At 44.3% G+C, this 18,686-nt stretch overlaps 1 protein-coding gene across 1 annotated transcript in view; it reads right to left on the minus strand.

Annotated features, from left to right (window-relative positions):
* The window catches only part of Esrrg (estrogen related receptor gamma), a 604,577-nt gene that overhangs the window by 563,566 nt on the left and 22,325 nt on the right, over window positions 1–18,686 (minus strand). The window lies entirely within an intron of this gene.

Consider the following 18,686-nt stretch of genomic DNA (forward strand, 5'->3'; position numbering starts at 1 on the left):
CCCACACGGCCCAGGCAGTGAATCGGCTGGCACCAAGAAGCGAGCAGCCAGCCAGGACCCCACTCGTGTTCGCGTTCGCGGTTCACGCTGGCTGACTTGCATACCGGTGCTGGTGCGTAGGCCTCACACAACTGGAGCTATTTTTCTTTAAATCCTGTTTTTTTTTCTGTTAATGGGGAGGGGGTAGGGAAGAAAGAGGAGTCCCAGGCTGTGGGTGAGGGTTCTATGGACAAGGCAGAAAACTCGGGGGAGGGCAGGGGGGGATAGGCTGGCATCTAACTCACCACCAGGGGAGTTTGGAAGGACATAGAGGGTGATGGCTTTTATTTGACTTATTCTAAATGGCAGTAAAACTTTTTTATGTAGACAAAGATGTGACAGCTGACTATCCAATGCCTTTGTCATCTTAATATTAGGTTCCTTGACATCAGCAGGGAGGGGTTCCAGGGTAACCTTAATACTCCCATCTGTAAACAGGAAAGCAGGGTTTAGCTGGTGTGGCCACGGGACAACACAGCACAGATAACTTATCTTTGCCAGGGTTCCCTCACTGTCTGGCATGCCCACATTCTGTCAGGTCATCATAATGTTGCAGATATTTGCACCCTGTGTATGGGCCTTAGATACCGATGCCCAGTACTGTGCTCAATGAACATTTTGTCCATCTTTATCACTGCTTCCCCATTTGTAGTAGTAGACTAAGGGATTTCCCCCAAACCTGACCATGACCTTGTTCTCTAGAATGTATTGTTGAGGTCCTTCACTGTCCCCTACAGATTCCAAATTCCTCAAATATGAGAGTAGATGCCAAGGTAGGGCACGAGGGAAACCAGTAGAGGAAAATGTCAAATCTGAAAAGTGGAAGGGTCTGGAAGGGAACTTCTTAGCTCACCCAAGATCATCCTCAGCGACTATCGCCCCGCTGGAACATAGTTTGTCTACCTGAACCTGGCTAAGTTTCGGGAGAACACCACGGCACTTGTTGCAACTTTTCCCTTTAGAGTCAGAATCCAAGAATCACTAGCAAACCCCATAGGGAAGACACTGTAATTATGCAAAAGCCAGACAATCAGAATTGGAGGAGAGCCTGGCTGAAGTAGACTAAGAGGGTCAGAGGACTATTGACGAATGGCAGGATCCCAAGACTTGAGCGGAGCCTCAGCACCCTTGACAATCGGCCCAGATGCTCTGGCTCTGCTTACGGTCTCTTTGGACTGCCAGGAGATGAGCTGATACATCCCCTTGGTGCTGAGAGGTGACCAGAGCCATTGATTCAAGAGACCTACAGCCCATTCAGCATGCCTGCCTATAGATGCTATTGGTAACTTTCCAGTAAAGAGCCAAAACATACTGGTTAACCGGTGAACAGGCAACATCCAGCTCCCCGAGTTTTGTTTGTTTGTCTGTCTATCTGTCTGTCTGTTTGTTTCACTTACTGTCTTCAGAACCATTCTCTTGATGACCTAACCCCAGGATATCAAAAGAATAATTAAAAAAAACTTCACTAACTTGAATGGTCTGAAATACATTATTTTTTCTTTTCAGGCAAATGCTATCCTTGCTTCGGCAACCCAAACATCAGTGCAGGACCCAAGAGGTCCCTTCCCTTGGCAGTCAATGCTCAAGTTCTCCATGGGTCTGAATAGATGATTGTCTGCCTACTTGCTCTTTTGGGGGGGGTCTTATATAGTTCTGACCAGCCTCAACCACCCAGCAAGGCTTCCCCTAAGTGCTGAGTGGGACTACAGGCATGCACCTACGTGCCCAGCCTGCATGGGTGCTTTCAAAGCCCAGACTCCAAGTCTTTCAAGAATGCCTCTCTGTTACTCATCCAAGTTCAGACTCAGACTGTTTCCAAGGTTTTATTTTCTGTCTCCATCTTAAATATATTGGTCAATAGAGTTGGAGCATGCTCAGTTTAACCTCCCAGCCAAACCAGACAGGACTGCAAAGGTTTACTAAGCAGTATGGGACACATAGAAAGCAAGGCTGTCAGCTCGGCTTTGTTTAGAACAAATTCACTCTCAAACACGATGGAAAGTGAAGATAAGGATCAGCCCCACCTTGCATAAGAACATCCCAGCATGGAGAAGTTTAGACCCAGGTTACATAGCTCAGATTCAGATCCAAGAGATCTGAGCTCTCATTACCAACCTATTGCCAACTGCTGGCATGGCACCCAGACTGGTCCCCCTCCACCACACAGACCAATCAGGCTGGTAACTCACTGCCATCTCACAGGCTCAGTGAACACCTACCCTCCTTACCCATTCCCCAGAATGTCAGGTTTCCCTTCCTTCTGCCTCTTTAAATTCTATTCCTTATTCCAGTTCTACCCATTGGAGAAGGCCAAGATCCAACCCTACTGCATCCACAACGCCGTTATTTATGACTATTCTACTCTTCCACAGCTCCACGATGTTGACTGCTGCACAGAGCATCCCTGTTCTCTAAGTGTTTGGGGGTTATTTTTAATCCCTTCTCCACCTTCCAATTCCTTTCTATCAGAATTATGCCTCCCTGCTCCCCCATCTTTTCTGGGTTATGCGGCGTGGTGCCAATTATAACAGCGACTTTCATTTATGCCTCTGGTGCATTAATCCACACAGAGGTACCCTTTGGAGCACAATAATAGCACTTTTCAATCTGATAGAATTTGAAGTTTTATGTAACAAAGGCGTCCCCACCCCGTCATCTGAAAACATGCAAGCTGGTCTCAGCACACTGTAGACAGAAAACAAGTCACTCTTGCATGGCTGCAAACATTGCTGGAACCCTAGCACCCACGGGGGAGGCCGAGGCAGGAGGAGCTCAGGTTCTAGGGAGGGATGGAGGAAAGGGAAAGCAACAAAGTTAGATTAGTGGTGAGTGTTTACCTTGAGAATGATGCTATGATGAGGTGGCATCTGGCATTGGGGCTGACACAATGAGCAGGGATATGCAGAAAGCTGTTGGAAATGTAATCACACAGGGTTGTCATCACCAGTTTTGTATTTCCCAAGCATGTTTTGTGATTAAAAAGTTAGGACATTTAGGGTCTGGTGCTCACCAAATACACGAAAAACTCTAGATCTGCTACTGGACAGCTTGTATGACCTCAGGCAAAGGCTTTGGTTCCCTAATTGTACAAAGTAGAGTTAACCTAACCTCTAAGGTCTCTTCAGCTCTAGGAATCTGGAACAGAATGTGTGTGTGTGGGGGGAATAAGAGCATCCCACTATTCATCTATGATTTGGGCATTAATATAACCAAAGATGCCAACAGCCTAGGCTGAGTGAGCCATGTTCAAGTTCCTACCTCTAGTTATCTAGTATAACTCAGAGTCATTTGAAAAACAGAATTAATAGACAAAAGTATGTTCAAACTTATATTCTCAATCTGGGGATATAGGTCAGTGGTACAATACTTGCCTAGCATACAGAAGTTCCTGGAGTTAAATACCCAGAGAGGGATAAAAACATAGTTTCTACAAGTGCCCTTTTCTGCAAAATGAAATTATCAATCATTATGCATACTGGTCACCTATTACAACCACCAGAATGGCACTAGTCATCATTACTGCTTACATACAATTTGTTTTCCTTCTGACACAACCTAATTTGATATGAATGGATCCAGTCATTGTCTTCAATGCATAAACAAGAAGCAGCTTGAATGAAATGATGACACACTTTGAAAAGCAGAGATTGACAAAAAAGAGACCTGGGGACAAGAGCCAGGAGGGACCTTTTGTCCTTTTGTGTATTTCCTGACTGTAGACACTCTCTCTGTGTTCCTTCCTTTTTACCCATCTGAATTGAATGCTTATGCTCATTGACTTTTATGTTCTTGTGTGTGTGTGTGTGTGAGAAAGAAAGAGAGAGAGAAAGAGAGAGAGAGAGAGAGAGTAGCAGGATATTTCTAGTTTATTTTGGTTTTGTTTGTTTGTTTGTTTTGAAACAGGGTCTCATGTAACCCACAATGCTAGTGCTGGCCTCCAGCTCAGCATGTAGCTAAGGATGACCTTGAACTTCTGGTCTACCTTCCTCACTTCCCAAGTGCTGAGATTCCAGCACTGGCCTGGTTTGCCCATTGACTTTCTCACCAGATTTTTGTTGGGATAATGAAACAGTAGAAATGAAAAGGATGCTACAAATGCAAAATGGTTGTCAGTTTTTCCACAATTATTAGGACATGTAGAGCCAAGAACTCAGGTCTCCTAGTCAAGAATCCAGGTTGGTTTCTACTACAGTTCATTATAGAATCTCTCAGAGTCCTACAACTAGTTAGGTGTAGGTTCCAGATAGCTGTGTGATCTACTGCCCTAGCCACAGTTTACTTCCAAAACTATGGTATAAACTCAAGGAAAATGGGTACCCACTCACACACATCTCAACTATAGCTGAGTTCATTAGAATGTTCATCTAAAATAGACAGATATACTATGGCTGGTCCATGAAAATATGAAAATGAACTCGTAGAAGGCAAAGGCCCTTAAAAAGTTTTCACCACTTCAAGGACATGCAAGAGGTGCTTTGTATTTTTTTTATGTTATTGAAGTTGTGAGTTGGGGAGAGAAGGGAAGGGATAGGGGAAGAGAGAGGTAGTGTTTTCAATATAGAAGATTCATAAACTTCATCATATTCCAGATGTGTTTCTGATTTTAAAAAAAGGCTAAGAGCCACTGGAATAAAAAATAGCTTGTTTTAAAATGGAGATTAAAGAGAATAGATATTCATTTAAGGCAAATGCCATGCCTACTGAAACTCGGTAGTGTGTAATAACCACTAGTATTCAAAATGATAGCCCTGAGACACAATAAAAGCCTCCATCATCAAAGAAATCTATTTTCAAGGTATTTTACGTAACTGATAGAGGAAGAAGTCTCAGCCTGCTGGAAAGAGTTGAACACCGAATGAAAGTAGGGTTAATGCTTTCAAGCTGGCTAAGCAGCTCTGCTAAGCAAGGGAGCCTGGGGTGGGGAATATGTTTTGTTTTGTATAGTTTTGTTTTGTTTTGCTTTTTAAGGAAGGAGAGGCCTATCCTGAAGGTGTTGAGATGCCTAAGAATGGGAGCAGAATAGAATCTGAACAGGTCTGGAGAGAAGAGCAAAGGAGGACACTTGGTAGAGAATTGAAGTCAGCTAGTTTCAATGTTGTGTCTTGGACAACTGGACTAACGGTAGGTTGTTAATGATGTGCAAATTAAGATTAAGCAAATACTTAATTGAGTTTGAGATATTTTGAGTTTACAATCCTTTAGTACAGTTCTGCTTCCACTTGCCATAGTAGGATGTAGAAGATATTTGTGGCTAAAGAAATTTGAGACCCACCAGGCAATTAGTGATGGTCAAAGCTGTTAATAAAGGAGAGAAGGTATAAATGAAAATAATTCCAGAGCCTGAAATAAAACTACATTTATTTGATCGAGTTCTAATTGTGTAAAACATGTAACACCCTGGCAGAATGTTGGTAATTTTGAGTGTGCAGACTTCTGAATTCGTACCATCCATTGCAGAACAGAAGTCTCCGGGTACCCTGAATTTTGGGTTATTCCTGGGCTTTCCCAAAGTCCTCCATTTCAAGGCTCAGTTTTCCATATGGGATAGCACACTGATTGCCTGGGTGCACAGGAAGGGGGCAGAGCTTTCCCTGGCAGCCAGGTTCAACTGGAAAAAATGCACATAACGTCACCTGATGCCACTGGCTCCCGGCTATGTCCTCATGGGCAGGGCTCTGCCAGCTGCTGAACCAGCAGGGGAAACTCAGGGTCATGGAAAGAACACTAAACTTAGAGTCAGAACTCTGGAGGGTATGGCTCACTACTGCCTGAGGCTGCTTGCTGCTCTTGCAGTCCCTGGGCAAACCACCCAGCCTGAGTCAGCCCCCCAGAGCAGCACTGTTGAGGACATAATCCAAAGGAAGTCACCAGTAGAACCAACCACACGTGGCCTGACACCTCTTTTATGACCTCTTCCAAGATGGCGCCTTCCTGCTCCCCACTGTGGGAACTCTCCTATGTTTCCACCATGTCCACACACTTCTGAGATAAGTCCTGTACTGGATTACTGTTACTCTGTCATCAGCTAGCGTAACTGATGTTTTGACTCACAGTGTGTGTGGAGCACAACTGTTGCTCCCTAAGGAAGGAAGGAAGGAAGAAGGGAAGGAAGGAAGGAAGGAAGGAAGGAAGGAAGGAAGGAAGGAAGGAAGGAAGGAAGGGCTGTCAAGGAAGAATCTCAGCCTACATAGGCACAAATCTATGAAAATGCTAGCCACAGATACATGATACAAGCATTCAGTGGAGCCTCTCAATAACAAAAGTTATACATTTCCTATACACTACCTTGTGTATTCAGCCATCTTTTAGGGAATAAAGTCCTAACACTGACTTTATTGAGCATCAAAGTATAAACAAAGTATGCAAGATGTTTCCAGAAAGCTATGGGAAAGAACCCGGAGGGCTTTCATTCTTGTCTTTCCCCTAGCAAGGCTGCCACTGCAAGGTGGGGAGGGGGGAGTAAGGAGGACCCAGAAAGCATGCCAAACATCACATTCCTGAGAGGTTTTCTGAGTCTTCCTGTGGCCGCATGCCCTACCATAAAGAAGAAAATCAACATCTTGAGGATTGGGGGAAGGGCGTCAGAGGAATGACACCTGTCATGGCTGACATCTGGTTAATTTGGACAGCTGCAGGAAGCAGTCTCCTCCCTTTCAACCTCTTTGCATGGTCCTCTTTCCAGAAGTCAAGGCAACGGAGCACATCAATTTTTGTGTACTTTTATGCTTTTCAACTGGTTAATGTTACATTTGTATCTTGAGTGTTCCCATAGTTTTAAGAGGTGGTTCACAGCCTACAGTGCCACTGGGAAGTGATGGAACCAGGAGGAGACTGGATCTAGTGGGAGAAAGTTAGAGCATTGGAAGGGAGGAAATGAGCAATGGGGGAGGGGATGTCATGGAAGGAGAGCCAAGGACTCTGCCCCTCTCCTGTCTGTTTATTTAGCAGCTGCCCTGAGATGTGTGGCTTTGCTCCACAACACGGTCAAGCATCATGTGCCGTCCAGTCACGGTCCCCAAAGGGACAGGCCAATCTGCCGCAGTCTAAGGCTTTAGAAATAACCCTCTTTACACTGAGCACGTGGTTACAGGGACTAGCATCTGTTGTGGCTCCCAAACTCACTGTACATCTAATCACTCCTCAATCCATCTCTCAACCCCCGTCAGAGAAGATTCTGTTTGCAGCATACAGTAATTAACACAGCGTCTCACAAAGGACCACGGTGCAGAGAATCAGGGGTTGCAAAATACCCAGCCCTAAATGGACCGCACATAGCACAACCCTCCTTCCCAGGGCTCAAGGGTCACTGTGGAAGGGGGAGTGGAAAGACTGTAGAAGACAGAGGTGGTGAGTGACAACAAACCCGCCTTTCCTGAATACAGGGCAGCTACACATGTAGACTCCTAGTGGATGCCACAGCATACACAGGACTTGTGTAAACCTAAGCAGGACCACGTTCCGGCATGGAGAAAGGAGTTGAGCATGAAATCCTAGCCCTGGCTGTAGAGCTAATAACAACCATTAGCTTCTGGGAGAGGGAGGGACCATTTTGTCTCTGGTAGGCTGGCCACATGCAACAGGAAAGTCACCACACTGATGGATATTTGGGCAGCACACATTGGCCTTAATGGATTCTTGAAAGAAAGAAAGAGAGAGAGAGAGAGAGAGAGAGAGAGAGAGGGAGGGAGGGAGGGAGGGAGGGAGGGAGGGAGGGAGGGAGGGAGGAAGGAAGGAAGGAAGGAAGGAAGGAAGGAAGGAAGGAAGGAAGGAAGGGAAGAAGGAAGGGAAAAGAACACAAAGTTGGGTAGGTGGAGAAGGGGTGTGGATCTGAGGGGATTTGGAGGGGAAGAGGTGAACTTGATCAAAACACACACAAAACTCCCAAAGAACTAATAGAAACTATTTAAATACTGTTGCTGCAGTCACACTCTGCAGAAGTAAGGTCAGAACATCCAAAAAGCAGCCAAAGAGTCACACTTGCTAGTGAAAACCCTCCAAGTAGGAGAGACAGATGGGCAGGTATAAGGGCCTGAGGATGCCCCAAGAATATATGTCAAAGATGAACTCTGTGTCTATCTACAATTCCAGAGCTCCTACAGGAGACAGCAGGCAGAGGCTGGAGCTCATGTGAACACAGTGTAGAATGTAAGGACCAGCCCCAATGCTGTCCTCAAGCTTCTACATGTACTCCATGGCCTGTATACACCTACACACACACACACACACACACACACACACACACACACACACACACACACACACACACCAAGTTATTCTAGTACACAGCAAAGTTTGGGTCCCACTGGCTATTAACAGATAAATGAGGCCTCATCTGACTAAACTAGTTAAAGGATGTACAATGTTAATAAGTATCAATAATTAGACACTGGCTCAAAACAGAGCACTTTACAGACTCCAAATCCCTATTCTTTCACCATCAAAACTTTTCTGGAAAATTCTTTATAAATGACCCCTAGGTAGGATAATAACAGTGGATTAATTCAACACAGATACCAAGAAAGCAAGTTTTCAAAAGGTGCATGAAGCACCATTTTTTGTAATGCTTTTTCATTCACAAAGTGTTTTAACATGTAATTTTATTCAATCTTCACAACAAGCTTGTAAAATCGGTATGTTATGGGGGCAAACTGAGGCTCAGATCTCTGAACACTATACTCCTTTCCTGGACGGTCCTTCCTCGGAAGCCCTACTGGTAGCTGTCAGCAAGACAGCATCTGCACTGAAAGATGGCCCTGGGCAACAGTCTAATTGCTCTCACAGTAATTTCCAGAACACAGCCCAGGTGCCTACATGGAGGACATCAAAATGAATGTGTCCAACACGGAAAAGTAAGTTGATTTAAAACATTATGAGATGGGGTGTGCGTGTGACTCTGATTTGGAACTTAATCATGAGAGTCTTGAAGAGCTTTGTGCACAGTGATGACACATTGTGTTGAAATGTCAAAAGTCCCCACCCACGGCACGTTAGGAAAGGAAGGAAGGGGGCGGGGGTAAAAAGTGCTTTTCAATGTTTTATTTTTTTTTAATTAAGCAGATTGGAAATTATTTAATATGCTGACAAGCCATGTAAATGTCTAAAATCTACTCCTTCCCACCTTAGAGAACCCTTTCAGGCCCAGCCCTTCTCAGGTCTGATACCCCAATGGACCACCCCTTCCCGACTTCCTCCGCTCTTTCCAGACTCTGCCCACTGCCACTGTCTTAGGGAGAACTCACCAACTTAGTTGATGTTTAAAAGTGAAAACGTCCCTGTTTCCAGGAAGTCCTCCTTGTCACGTCTGTCTGTTTCCAGGAAGTCCTCCTTGTCACGTCTGTCTGTTTCCAGGAAGTCCTCCTTGTCACGTCTGTCTGTCCTTCCCCATCACACTTAGCACTTTGCAAAGCGGCTGATGGCGTGCTTCCTCATCTCACTGCCCCACTTGCCGTCCCCGTGAGCTCCAAGGGTGTCCCTTCACCCCGCACTATTATCGCCGACAGCTAGGAAAACCAAAGCTGGTGTCCAATAAGTCTATGGTAAGAAAATGAATGCTTGTCAAAGAGAAAATGTGCCATGGGAGAGACTCAGGTGAGGAAGCTGTCTCCACCACGAGTTTGTCTTCAAGAGTGTCTTTTGGGCCAGTTAAGTGGCTCAGCAGGAAGAGGTGATGCCAAGCCTGAGTACCTGAGGTCAATTCCAACATGTATGGTGGAAGGAGAGAACCACATTTTTTTAAGTTGTCCTCTGACCTCTATATGCATGTCTGGTATACGTGTGCACGTACACACAAGAAGACCCACATAAATAAATAAACTTAATTTTTTAAAAGTTAAGCATCTATTCCGGTTTGAGTTATTTTCACAATCTAAGGATATCAACAAGATGCACAACTAACTGAAAGATAAGGAAACTAAGATGATTTAATCATTGGCTATTGAAGAAACATCATCACACTGGGCACGACCTTCTGCTTATCTGTGTAATTATTAGTAGATATAGAGCAAAAGGATAAGGTTTCCAACCATAGATATGAGGACCAACAAAATTATGTGCAGCCATGATCTGTGCAGATACATAATGGATCTTCCCAGAGAACTATTTTCCACTCTCTTATACCACAGCATGCTCCGAAAAAGTCAGCAGGTTCCCTGATATAAAAATGTTAATTATTGACTGGTTTCAGATTTCCCATAGGTGGACTCATTTTCTGAAAAGGGTTCTATAGAATGTAACAGATGTCCATCGGAAGCACCGCTGTCACTCGGGGCTTCCCCAGCATTTACACAGGTTCCAGGATGGAATCACAATGTCCTGAAGTCTACATGGAGCTTCCTTGAGAAGGTCAAAGTGCTGGGAACAACTCAGATATAAGCAGGGATGATGATGGCCCATGGAGCTCAGAAAATGACCCGATTGACTGAGTCCACCCCAAACACAGAAAGCAACAATGAAGCAGAGAATGCGGTGGCATGCTTCTCCTCCACGCTGCCCTCTTCTTCTAGAAAAACCAGGTTTAGGAAGAAAGCCCTTTCAGTAATGAAAGCGGTATTTATTAAATACTCCAGCAACTACAAATTCAAGCTAGCATTTCCCTTCAAAATAGTCCCTTGGGGAGGCAACGTAATTACCTCAGCAATGCTGCGATTCTCTAAACATTTTGGGAATTCCTCTTTTAAAATCACCTTCACAGCTGCTTTAGGACTCATATGGAAAACCAATATCATTTTGTTATGGTTTTACTTTATGTAACAAAACTACTGTGCTGCAGATTCGGTTGGCTCTTGCTGTAGGTCAAAAACTAGATTCCAGTCAAATGTTCTTCCATGTTAAGGACACAGTGAGCCAGGATGACCCTGATGGGCACACAGTAGGGTCAGCGCTGGGAACTGGAAGTCTGTGTTTGAAATGATTCTTCTGGTTTTCACTGTAAGCTGTGGTCTAGAACATCTTGTTACTAGTGTAGAATTTGGGGGGTGTCAGCTACAGCAAGGCTTGGGCTCCTAACATTTATTCACTACACAGTATGTACTGAGTCCTCATCATTGGCTCAACTGATAGGAGCCTGGTAGTGATGAGAGAGTGAAAAGATGCTGCTGGTTAAACTCAAAAGCACACCCTTATCAGGACCCATCCCCTCTCTTACTGTGTTCTTGGCCAGTCAAGTGTCTTCCACCTTGTCCTTGGAGACAAAAGAGTAAGGAAAGTCAACTCCAGAAAATTTACCTGGATTGAAGCCCTGGGTTATTGCTTAATTAGGTGGCTTGAAACAAATAAATCATAAGCTCCGTGACTCAGTTTCACCTCCTGTGAAATGTGTCTAACAATGGTACCTATCCCCCTGCTGGTCCATGTATTAAGATGATGCTCAGTGTTGAATACAGGGTTTATTTATTTCAGGAAATAGTAGCAATTATTTATTGAAATGAGGTCTGCGTATGTAATCAAGGCTGACCTTGCTTTCTCCATCCTAACACCTCAGGCTACCAAATTCTGGGATTACAGGTGTACAGGACCACACCTGACTGCTATTGTGACTTGAATTATCATAAATTCTAGGCATGGAACTCCAGTCTCTTCCCTTAACATCAGTGCACAGAAGGTTGTCAGCTCTTCATACTGACCAGATACAGAACTGAATTCCTTCCAGGCCAAGCTTCTCAAGCTACTCTAGCTCTGCAGCTCTCATTTAAAGACATGGATAATATACAGTCATGAAACCCCAAATCTAATTTATTTTGGATTCTCACTCCAGCCTTACTGGGCATCCTATGCCAGCACATTTGCATGCACGCGCGCACATACACACACACACACACACACACACACACACACACACACACTGCATTCAATATAAAGTCATGTTAACAGTTTTCCATTCTTTTGTGTGTGTGTGCGTCTGTGTGACAGAAAAGTCAACATCCAGACACCCTACCTGCCAGTCCAAAGCACTAAATACTCATCACTTTATAAAAGGCTCTTAACTACCTTGTGCACATGACTCTGTTCAGTCCCATTTTGATTTCTACTTTGAAAATGGAAAAACCAAGACACCAAAAACTGTGACCCAACTTTCCAGGGATTAGGCAGCAAGCCATCTAGGGCCTGGGGGGGCCAATCATAGCAGCTGCCCCCCACCTCAGAGCGGTAGTCTCTATCATACAAATCTGCTGCTATTCTGTTTGTAAATAAGAACAATTCAAATGGGTCACACCTGGTACCCAGAGGGCCTGAGGCCAGCCTGAACTATGTAGTAAGAGTTTGTATCAAAAAACAATAACCATTAACAAAAACTCCAGATCAAAAGATTATTATCATTGTTATTATTGTGTGTGCTATTTGCAATATAATATACCATAACCCTGTGATGTTAAACTACACTTTTATAGGTTAACAAACTCAACTAAGGGAGGGTGAGCTGTCACTTTCCCAGTTCAGGCTCTTATGGGGTTCAACCTGGGTCACCACCAAAGCATTCCCTGCACCACCCAGACTTGCGATGGCCAGTAGTCTACATTCTCCTAGGGACACCCTTGGTTTCTGTAATAAATCGCCGTTTGTAAACCTAGTAGCCATCTGAAAAGACACAGTCATTATATGATACACTCAGTGTAGAGAGGGTGAGGGTTGGCTCCTTATTTTTAACTCCATGAGGCCGGCATTGCCTTGTTGTTAGACCTTACAGACTCTGACCAGGGCTCTTTGTTATGAGCAGGGGATGTACTGTTACACGGGGCGTGCATCTCCCCAGGTTCGCACGGAATGTCCTCATATTCAACCCTGGCTCTTTTACACAGGTCCTCTCTGGAACCTGGAGCTTGGCTTTCTCTTCTGAATCACTACCAACTGGTCTCCACTAGATTCCCTGGCTGGTGGGCATAGCCACCACCTACCACTTGCTGACTCTTAGAGAAGTCCCAGACTGTCGCCATGGTAACAGAGCCAGCACATCATTTTCCTGCTTAATTTCCTCTCATACACCTACATGGGAACAGTCAATCTAACACTGCTCTATGTCATCAACAACCTCTAGCCTCAGGTCCTATTTTTTCTGGCCTGTGGCTTCCAAGTACATGAGGTTGTCAGCTATGTGACTTTTGGGTCTCTTAGAGGGAAATGCTAAAAGTCATGATATGGTCACCAAGAAACATATCCACGTTGCCCTAGCTCACATGCTTATTGTAACCAATGGTCCTTGGAATCTCCTTGAGAACAGATATCAAAGGAAAACAACTGACTGAATGGCCATACCTCCCTTCTAGTCCACACACACATACACACACACACACACACAGACACACACACACACACACACACACACACACAAAGAGAGAGAGAGAGAGGAAGGCAGACAGACAGACAGACAGACAGACAGACAGACAGACAGAGACACATAGATACAGAGAACTCATATTCTTTTCCTGGGTGATCTAGCAAGTTTTTAACTTTCATGTAACCCAAGCCAGGTATATATCCGATATAAGACCTGGATATAAAGAAAGAAGAAAGACCTACTCTTCTGCTTGCTTATTCTTGTTTGGGTTTGTTTGGTTTGGATTTGAGTTTTTCTCGTTTGTTTTGTTTGGTGGTTGGTTTCTTTGAGTAAGGAGGAGTTCATTTTGTTGCTACAGGACCAAAGGTATCCCGGGTTGACCTTGAACTCACGACTTGCAGAGTGCCCAATTCTAAGAAGCTGTAACAAAAAAGGGTCGTAGAAACAAAACCTCCCTTAACTGACTCCTTGGTAACATCGTCTTTCTCATATAAACTGGCTGACCAGAAGTTTCGCTGACATGGGAGGTACTTTTATATTTTTGAGATGGGGGTCTCACGATGTCTCCCTGGCTGTCCTGAAACTCACTCTGTAGACCAGGTTGTCTCAGAGACCCTCCTGCCTCTGCCTCCCAGGTACTGGAATTAAAGGTGTGCGCCACCAAGCTGGGGCCCTGGAGACGGCTTTACGCTTGTCCAGTCCGTCTCTTGATGACTGCCTCCAGCTGTATGCCCATCAGATTGTTCAGCTCCATAATGCCTTTGAATCACTACTGCCCTAACACATGCCCCATGGTGAACACTCTTCATGACCGCAATTTTGCCTGTATTATATTGTCACCATACCTATCACAATTTAAAACTTGTCCTTCCATTTTCCTTTGTTATCAAATACCTGGAATAGAAGAATGTTTAATGCAGTTGTTATTGATCTAGATTTAGCAAACAGCCTTTGGTATATACCACTGAGTTGCTAACTAAGAGGGATTTCAGTAAAACTCAAAGCTTAAAGTGCCCGGCTATCTTCTGACTGATGAGAGCAGTCTGGCATAGTTTTAAAACTTAGAGAAAAAACCAGTAAAATTCAATTAAAAAACAAGCCAATAACAGTACTGATTCCTTTCTGAGAACTTTGGTGAGCTACTCCTTTCTAGTGTCACAAGACTCTGCCTGGCTCCGACTTTGCTATCTTGGATAAAGTTGAGCTCACATTAATTTTTATAAGTTGTGACATGACAAAGATCCAAACTTCAGCCATAATTTATTCATGGGTGAACCAATTGCCAATGTTTTCTTGATGGCATCCTGTGTGACTTCTACCTATATCCTTTTCCCTGGTATCTAAACATTATACAGAGATATTACAGTATTTTCCTCTGTGGTTAGTTGTGAAAGTTTGTTTCATTAGGGAACAGACTTAGAAAAGGACTTCACCTCTTAATGGTTGCATTTAAATGCATATACAAACATTTCACTGGAGGTAGCTGGGCCAGAAAGTTCACAGGGATGTTGCCTATTAGATATATGGTCTATTTCTATGCCCCAAAGTTAATACTAGGATGTGTGAAAAACTCTCCTAAAATTCAATCTGAGCTACTTATGCACAGGGGCCACTGGATTGGCCTCCACACAATTATTTTAAGATGTTAGAAAGAGTGTTTCCCATCTTTCTGATGCTTGGAAATAGTTAGATTTTATCGCTGCTGAGTCAGAGCCAAAAAAATATATAATTTTATGCCATAATATACAACCTCTCCCTTTGGCTGTGAAAATTTATATGTACATATTTATGTGCATATATAGATAAAAATCTTCATAAACAGAGTGGCCCATTTGAGATGAACTGTATTTAAAGCATGTACTCTCTGACTCTGATGATGTTACTGCCATTTAAAAAAAAATTAGTTCTCTCCATAACTTACCCAACCACAAACAAATGCCCTAAACTGGTATTCAAGGATGCAGTTTTCTTTCCATTATCTTTCCCTGCTTTTTCTTCTACTTTCTGCGTGTGCCCAAGCAGAGGGACAGGGCGCAGCCACAGCCCTGTGTGCGCATAGCCACTTGTATTTGGAGGACAGATTGCAACTTTGGATGTTCTTTCCCAGGAGCTGTCTGCCTTACTTTGTCAGACAAGGTATCTTATTAGATTCCAGACCCCACCAGTTAGACTAGCCCAACTGGACAGCAAGCCCAAGATTCCACCTGTCTCTCCAGACTTGGCTTTTGTTAAGTAGGGCGAGGTCACCACAGAGAGCACTGGGGATTGAACTCAGATCCTCACTTGCACAGCAAGCACTCTCTACCACAACCCCTACTAATATTTTACCATGTAAATTCTTAACATAGTTGACAATGGTGAGACCTGACCTCAGTGAGGGAAAAATCATCTCCGTTGGGTGGGTGTCTACTTTTCAGCCACATTTCTAGCCTTCCGTAGACCTCATCTCCACATGATCAGCTGGGCCACAGACAACATATGCATTGCCGGTGAATGCCAGGCCCACTCAGCCTTGAGATTCATGGCAGACATTGCTAATCAGTCATGATACCCTTTTGTACATATGCCAAATATGGATTCAGAATTTCTCTCTGGACAGCCCTCTAAAAATGAGCTGTGAGTTCATGGGAGTAAGTTGAAGCCACTGCTAAGGAGATTGCTTCGAATCGCCTGCTGGCCTCATTTTATTAATTTTTTTCTGTATTTTATACAAATGCATCACTGTTCTTTGCTCGTTATCACTCCTCCACCCTCCTCTTACTGGTCTCAATCCTCTGTCAATCATCCTGACTCCTCTTGTGAGTGTTACACATGCATAGGTGCATCTCCATTCTGCCTATAAGAGAAAACGCACTGTTAGTCTCTCTGAATTTGCATGCTCCTAGACTTTAAAGAATCCTAAAGATGCCACCAGAAGGCTAACACTGTCAGCCACACAACATGGCAGAAAATCAGTGTTGAGTGATCAGAAGGCATGAGTGGTGACACATACCTACAGTCCTGTGTATTCATGGCATTGAGGCAGGAAGATTGCTGGGAGTTCAAGGCCAGTCTGGGCCACAGTGGAATCCTACGTCAAGAATGGAAAAATGAGTAGCTTTTCTGTATACAAATAACAACTTACCAGGAAAAGAAACAGAAGAAGAACAACCATTCAGAAGAGATTCAAAAAACACAAAAGGAATACATGGGAGACCTAGGCAGCCCCACCGGGGAGTTGAGAGACCTCTACAATGAAAACTTTCAGACATGGAACAGAGAGAGACAAGAGGATGCCAGCAGGTGCAAGTGTCCCCATGCTCTTGTTCACCTCTGTCATGCTCATGTCTTCCTAACTCGGTGACCATACAGAACTACTGATTTGAACGACACTGTGATTTCTCTTTCCAGACCATGGTATCCATCTGATCTCGAATTTCACCCTACCTCTGGTGTCTGCCAGTTGGAGTCACCCTCTTTGAAGGGACCAGACCCTCACCCAGTACCCTGCTTTAGCAGCTATGACAGACTGCAGAAAAGACCCAGTAATATGACATTGCTGGGCCTGCCTCAGTCACTAGGAGGTCAGATACCCTCTATGTGGCAAGGAACCAATCAGAAGTTGACTAGTGAGCTCTGGATGTGCTTTATGGTAAAGAGGATTAACGGTGGCATGGAGAGCATAGCAACCGCCCTGGGAGAGCCTATAGGCCATAGCAACCAGTTCACCAATCAACACAGGCCAGGTCGCCCAAGCTGGGAAGTGCATCAATCATGAGACTGTTGCTTACCCCTAGACACTCTCCTTGCTCTCCCCATAAAATTCCCTGCCTCATGGCTCCTTGGGTCCTTCTCATACCAACTGCTGTGTTGGACAGACAAAGGAACTGAGTTAAGACAGTTAACTCGCTAAATAATAAAAGACTCTTTGCTTTAGCCTTAAAATGGGTCTCTTGATGATTTGATGGGTTCAGAATTTGGACACAACACCATATCCATTCCATCCCTCTCTATGCATGAATGCCATTCAGCTTTCAAAGGCAAATGCCCAGCCATCCCAGAAGATTCCTTACTCTTCAGTGTTTTGCTCCAAGTGTGTAGCCATATAACAAAGTGACCTAGGAGCAGGTCCACATATTTTTAGGAAAAGCAGGGGTAGATTACTGAGGTCCAGTAGCCAAAATGTCAAGGTACTGTCGTTGACGGCTACAAGAGATTGCTCTGGTCTGCTCTCATTACCATCTCCAACACATAGATCAAGAGGCTAAAGACCCAAGGTTGATTTATCCCTGAAACCTACCAGTTATGTAGTTGAATGCTCTGGTACACTGCAACGCCATGACTAGAACCCAGCTCAACGAAACAAAATGCCATGATTTGTGTGTATGTGTGTCTGTGTTTTTGTTATATATGTTTGTATATATGTGTGAAGGTCAGAGACTGTAGCAATTTGAATTAGAATGGTCTCCATAGGCTCATATATGTGAATATCTGGTCCCCGGTTGGTGGAACTGTTTGGGAAGGATTAATAAGTGTGGTCTTCATGGAGGAGGTGTGTCAGTGGGGTGAGCTTTGAGGCTTCAAGAGGCTTCAAGCTCTCTCTCCCTCATGTGCTTGTGGGTCAAGAAGTTAAGTTCTCAGTTCCTGCTCCAGTACCACGCCTACCTGCCTGTTGTCATGCTCTCTACCATGATGGTCATGGTCTCCAACCCTCTGAAACTATAAGCCCCAAATAAACTCTCTCTTGGTGTCTTATCACAGCTATAGAAAAGTAACTAAGACAGGGAGTCACACTGGCTGTCTCCCTCGATTGCTGTCTATCTTAATTTTTGAGACAGGGTCTCTCACTGATGTGTAGACTGACTGGCTAACCAGCTTCAGGGTCCCCCTGCCTCTCCCTTCACCAGAGCTACAATTATAGGCACACCCAACCACACCCAACTTTTAAAACCACAGTTACTGAGGGTGCGGCTTAGGTACTTTATCTTGTACAGCAAGCACTTCACCAATGGAGAGATCTCCCTGGTCCCTAAAAGGTCAAGATTCCGATGGGCCACGGTTAAAATGTCAGTGAATCCTGCTAGACTATAAAATAGGGTGCATTGCCTGACTGAAGCCAACAAATAGATCCTCATGACAGTGATTCACACAACTTTAAAACCTACACACCGACCATCTCTGCACGGGCGGCCTTTTGACATTGCAACAGGTACCAACTACAAAGCTCACACTCAAGAACCATTGAGTTACCAAAAAAAAATGCCTTTTTAAAAATCTTAAGTTTTAAGTACGTTTAGGATTTTGTGTCAGGCCCTACTTGGAGTTATCTGAAAGTACATTTTGCCCTCACACATACCTACATGGCACTGAAATTCTGGCAGCAACAAGAATGCTCCAA

This window comes from Mesocricetus auratus, unplaced genomic scaffold (assembly GCF_017639785.1).
Source record: "Mesocricetus auratus isolate SY011 unplaced genomic scaffold, BCM_Maur_2.0 Super-Scaffold_100676, whole genome shotgun sequence".
In the NCBI taxonomy this organism is placed as follows: Eukaryota; Metazoa; Chordata; class Mammalia; order Rodentia; family Cricetidae; genus Mesocricetus; species Mesocricetus auratus.